This window comes from Arachis stenosperma, chromosome 5, assembly GCF_014773155.1.
Source record: "Arachis stenosperma cultivar V10309 chromosome 5, arast.V10309.gnm1.PFL2, whole genome shotgun sequence".
Taxonomy (NCBI): Eukaryota; Viridiplantae; Streptophyta; class Magnoliopsida; order Fabales; family Fabaceae; genus Arachis; species Arachis stenosperma.
The window spans coordinates 9,193,115-9,199,114 of record NC_080381.1 but is presented as its reverse complement, the minus strand read 5'-3'; positions in this window follow the sequence as shown (position 1 = coordinate 9,199,114).

Sequence of the window (6,000 nt, the reverse complement as noted above, 5' to 3'; positions counted from 1 at the left end):
TAAATTCAAGGATAAATTCGAAATTCATGTACTTCTTGTTCTTTTGAATTAAAACATTTTTCATTTAAGAGAGGTGAAGGATTAATGGATTTTATTCATAGCTTTAAGGCATGGTTACATACTAATGATCATGAAATAAAGACACAAAACATAGATAAACACAACATTAAAAACCGAAAACAGAAAGAAATAAAGAACAAGGAATGAATCCACCTTAGTGGCGTCTTCTTCTTGAAGGACCAATGATGTTCTTAAGCTCTTCTATGTCCCTTCCTTGCCTTTGTTGCTCCTCCCTCATTGCTCTTTGATCTTCTCTTATTTCATGGAGAATGATGGAGTGCTCATGATGTTCCACCCTTAATTGTTCAACATTGTGGCTCAAACCTTCTAAGGAAGTGTTGAGTTGTTTCCAATAGTTGTTTGGAGGAAAGTGCATCCCTTGAGGCATCTCAGGGATTTCTTGATGATGAGCTTCCTCATGCATCTCTTGAGAACCGTGAGGGGTCTCTCTTGCTTGCTCCATTCTCTTCTTGGTGATGGGCTTATCCTCTTCAATGAGGATGTCTCCTTCTATGATAACTCCAGCTGAGTAACATAGATGGCAAATAAGGTGAGGAAAAGCTAGCCGTGCCATGGGTGAAGGCTTGTCGGCTATTTTGTAGATTTCATTGGAGATGACCTCATGAACTTCTACATCCTCTCCAATCATGATGCCATGAATCATGATGGCCCGATCCACAGTAACTTCAGATCGGTTGCTAGTAGGAATGATGGAGCGTTGAATGAACTCTAACCATCCTCTAGCTATAGGCTTGAGGTCCAGTCTTCTTAGTTGGACTGGCTTGCCTTTGGAGTCTCTCTTCCATTGAGCCCCTTCCACACAAATGTCCATAAGGACTTGGTCCAACCTTTGATCAAAGTTGACCCTTCTAGTGTAGGGGCGTTCATCTCCTTGCATCATGGGCAAGTGGAATGCCAACCTCACATTTTCCGGACTAAAATCCAAGTATTTCCCCCGAACCATTGTGAGATAATTCTTTGGACTCGGGTTCATACCTTGATCATGGTTTCTAGTGATCCATGCATTAGCATAGAACTCTTGAACCATTAAGATTCCGACTTGTTGCATGGGGTTGGTTAGGACTTCCCAACCTCTTCTTCGGACTTCATGTCGGATCTCCGGATACTCATTTTTCTTGAGCTTGAAAGGGACCTCAGGGATCACCTTCTTCTTTGCCACAACATCATAAAAGTGGTCTTGATGGCTCTTGGAGATGAATCTTTCCATCTCCCATGACTCGGAGGTGGAAGCTTTTGTCTTCCCTTTTTCTTTTCCAGAGGATACTCCGGCCTTAGGTGCCATTGATGGTAATGGAAAAAAACAAAAAGCTTATGCTTTTACCACACCAAACTTAAAATATTGCTCGCCCTCGAGCAAGAGAAGAAAGAAGAGAAGAAGAAGAAGAAGAAAAGATGGGAGAGAGGGAGAGAGGTAGGTTCGGCCTAGGTGAAGAAGAAGGTGGTGTGTTGTGTGAAAATGAAGTAGAAAGGAAGGGTATTTATAGGGAGAGGGGGGATGGTGTGTTCGGCTATTTAGGGTGGGAATGGGTGGGAAATTGGTTTTGAATTTTTGAAGGTAGGTGGGGTTTATGGGGAAGAGTGGATGGATGTGAGTGGTGAATGGGGTAATTGGGAAGAGGAATTGAGGTGATTGGTGAAAGTTGTTGGGAAGTGTGACATGGGGAAGAGTAAAATAGGATTAGGAGAGTGTAATTAGGATTAGGAGGTAACGTGGGAATATGGTAGGTGGGGATCCTGTGGGGTCCACAGATCCTGAGGTGATCCTGTGGGGTCCACAGATCCTGAGGTGTCAAGGAATTCCATCCCTGCACCAAATAGGCATGTAAAATGCCTTCGTGCATCATTCTGGCGTTTAAACGCCCATTGGTGCACATTCTGGGCGTTCAACGCCCATGTAAAGCATGTTTCTGGCGTTGAACGCCAGTTTCATGCTTGTTACTGGCGTTCAGCGCCAGTTTTTCCTCTCTGGGCACATTCTTGGCGTTCAGCGCCAGAATGTTGCTTGTTTCTGGCGTTCAGCGCCAGAATGATGCTTTGTTCTGGCGTTGAACGCCAGCCAGATGCATCTTACTGGCGTTAAACGCCAGCCTGTGCGTCCTCCAGGGTGTGAATTTTTTTCTTCTGCTGTTTTTGATTCTGTTTTTAATTTTTATGATTTTTTCGTGACTCCTCATGATCATGTACCTAATAAAACACAAAATAACAATAAAATAGAATAAAATAAAATTAGATAAATAAAATTGGGTTGCCTCCCAACAAGCGCTTCTTTAATGTCAATAGCTTGACAGTGGCTCTCATGGAGCCACAAGGTGATCAGGTCAATGTTGTATAGTTGCCAACACCAAACTTAGAGTTTGGATATGGGGTCTTAACACCAAACTTAGAGTTTGGTTGTGGCCTCACAACACCAAACTTAGAGTTTGACTGTGTGGGCTCTTCTTGACTCTGAACTGAGAGAAGCTCTTCATGCTTACTCTCTTCTGTCACAGAGGGATGGCCATGTGCCTTAAACACAAGGTAGTCCCCATTCAATTGAAGGACTAATTCACCTCTGTTGACATCTATCACAGCTCCAGCTGTGGCTAGGAAAGGTCTTCCAGGGATAATGCAATCATCCTCTTCCTTCCTATTGTCTAAGATTATGAAATCAGTAGGGATGTAAAGGCCTTCAACCTTTACTAACACGTCCTCTACTATTCCATAGGCTTGTCTCAATGACTTGTCTGCCAGTTGTAATGAGAACAAGGCAGGTTGTACCTCAATGATCCCCAGCTTTTCCATTACAGAGAGTGGCATAAGATTTATCCCTGACCCCAGATCACACAGAGCTTTTTCAAAGATCATGGTGCCTATGGTACAAGGTATTAAGAACTTGCCAGGATCTTGTTTCTTTTGAGGTAGAATTTTCTGAATCCAAGTATCCAGTTCATTAATGAGCAAGGGAGGTTCACTTTCCCAAGTCTCATTACCAAATAATTTGGCATTCAGCTTCATGATAGCTCCTAAATATTGAGCAACTTGCTCTCCAGTCACATCTTCATCCTCTTCAAAGGAAGAATAGTCTTCAGAGCTCATGAATGGCAGAAGGAGATTCAATGGAATCTCTATGGTCTCTGTATGACCCTCAGATTCCTTTGGATCCTTAATAGGAAACTCCTTCTTGCTTGAGGAACGTCCTAGGAGGTCTTCCTCACTAGGATTTTCGTCCTCCTCCTCCCTTGTGCATTCGGCCATATTGACTATGTCAATGGCTTTGCACTCTCCTTTTGGATTCTCTTCTGTATTGCTTGGGAGAATACTGGGAGGAGTTTCAATGACTTTCTTACTCAGCTGGCCCACTTGTGCCTCCAGATTTCTAATGAAGGACCTTGTTTCACTCATGAAACTGTAAGTGGCCTTTGACAGATCAGAGACTACATTGGCTAAATTAGAGGTGTTTTGTTCAGAATTCTCTATCTGTTGCTGAGAAGATGATGGATATGGCTTGCTATTGTTCAGCCTGTTGCGTCCACCATTGTTAAAGCCTTGTTGAGGCTTTTGTTGATCCTTCCATGAGAAATTTGGATGATTTCTCCAAGATGGGTTATAAGTGTTTCCATAAGGTTCACCCATGTAATTAACCTCTGCCATGGCAGGGTTCTCAGGATCATAAGCTTCTTCAAAAGCTGCCTCTCTAGTACTGTTGGATGCATGTTGCCATCCATTCAGATTTTGAGAGATCATGTTGACCTGTTGAGTCAACACTTTGTTCTGAGCCAATATGGCATTCAGAGTATCAATTTCAAGAACTCCTTTCTTTTGAGGTATCCCATTATTCACGGAATTCCTCTCAGAAGTGTACAAGAATTGGTTGTTTGCAACCATGTCAATGAGCTCTTGAGCCTCTTCAGGCGTTTTCTTCAGGTGAATAGATCCACCTGCAGAATGGTCCAATGACATTTTCGAAAATTCAGAGAGACCATAATAGAATATATCTAAAATGGTCCATTCTGAAAACATGTCAGATGGACATCTTTTGGTCAGCTGCTTGTATCTTTTCCAAGCTTCATAGAGGGATTCACCATCTTTTTGTTTGAAGGTTTGAACATCCACTCTCAACTTGCTCAGCTTTTGAGGAGGAAAGAATTTATCCAAGAAGGCAGTGACCAGCTTATCCCATGAGTCCAGGCTATCCTTGGGTTGTGAATCCAACCATATTCTAGCTCTGTCTCTTACAGCAAAAGGGAAAAGCATGAGTCTGTAGACTTCAGGATCAACTCCATTCGTCTTTACAGTCTCACAGATCTGCAAGAACTCAGTTAAAAACTGATAAGGATCTTCAGATGGAAGTCCATAAAACTTGTAGTTTTGTTGCATTAAGGCAACTAGCTGAGGTTTCAGCTCAAAGTTGTTGGCTCCAATGGCAGGAATGGAGATGCTTCTTCCATCAAACTTGGACGTTGGCTTTGTGAAGTCACCAAGCATTCTCCTTGCATTATTATTATTTTCGGCTGCCATCTCCTTCTCTTGTTCGAAAATTTCTGAAAGGTTGTTTCTGGATTGTTGTAATTTAGCTTCTCTTAATTTTCTCTTCAAAGTCTTTTCAGGTTATGGATCAATTTCAACAAGAGTGCCTTTATCCCTGTTCCTGCTCATATGAAAGAGAAGAAAACAAGAAAAGAAAGAGGAATCCTCTATGTCACAGTATAGAGATTCCTTTATGTTAGTAGAAAAAGAAGGGAGTAGAAGAATGAAGAAGAATTCGGATTTTTAGATGAAGAGAGGTGAAGAGAAGTGTTAGTAAATAAATAATTAAATAGAATAAGAAGAGAGAAAGAGAATTTCGAAAATAATTTTGAAAAAGGGGTTAGTATTTTCGAAAATTAGAGATAAATTGTAATTAAAATTAAAATTTAAAACAATTAATTAATTAAAAAGAATTTTTGAAAAAGGAAGAGGTATTTTTGAAAATTAGAGAGGGAAAAGTAGTTAGGTGGTTTTGAAAAAGATAAGAAACAAACAAAAAGTTAGTTAGTTGATTGAAAAAGATTTGAAATTAAATTTTTTAAAAAGATAAGAAGATAAGAAGTTAGATAAGATATTTTGAAATCAAATTTTGAAAAAGATAAAATTTTGAGAAGGATAAGATAAGAAGATAAGATAAAAATTTTAATAAAAAGATATTTTGAAAAAGATTTAATTTTTAAAATGACTTAACTAACAAGAAACTACAAGATAAGATCTAGAATTTAAAGATTGAACCTTTCTTAACAAGAAAGTAACAAACTTCAAATTTTTGAATTAATCACATTAATTGTTAGCATATTTTCAAAAATTTGATATAAAGATAAGAAAAAGATTTTGAAAATAATTTGAAAAGTAATTTTGAAATTTTTGAAAAATAGAAAAAATGAAAAAGATATGATTTTTGAAAAAGATTTTAAAAAGATAAGATTTTTAAAATTGAAAATTTTGACTTGACTTGTAAGAAACAACTAATTTTGAAAATTTTTGACCAAGTCAACCCAAAATTTCGAAAATTTGGAGGGAAATAAGGAAAAGATATTTTTTTTATTTTTGAATTTTTAATTATGAGAGAGAAAAACAACAAAAAGACTCAATGCATGAAATTTTTAGATCAAAACAATGAATGCATGCAAGAATGCTATGAATGTCAAGATGAACACCAAGAACACTTTGAAGATCATGATGAACATCAAGAACATAATTTTGAAAAATTTTTGATGCAAAGAAAACATGCAAGACACCAAACTTAGAAATCTTTAATGCATGGACTCTAACAAACAAAAAATGCATATGAAAAACAACAAACAACACAAAACAAGAAAACATCAAGATCAAACAAGAGGACTTATCAAGAACAACTTGAAGATCATGAAGAACACTATGAATGCATGGGATTTTCGAAAAATGCAAGAA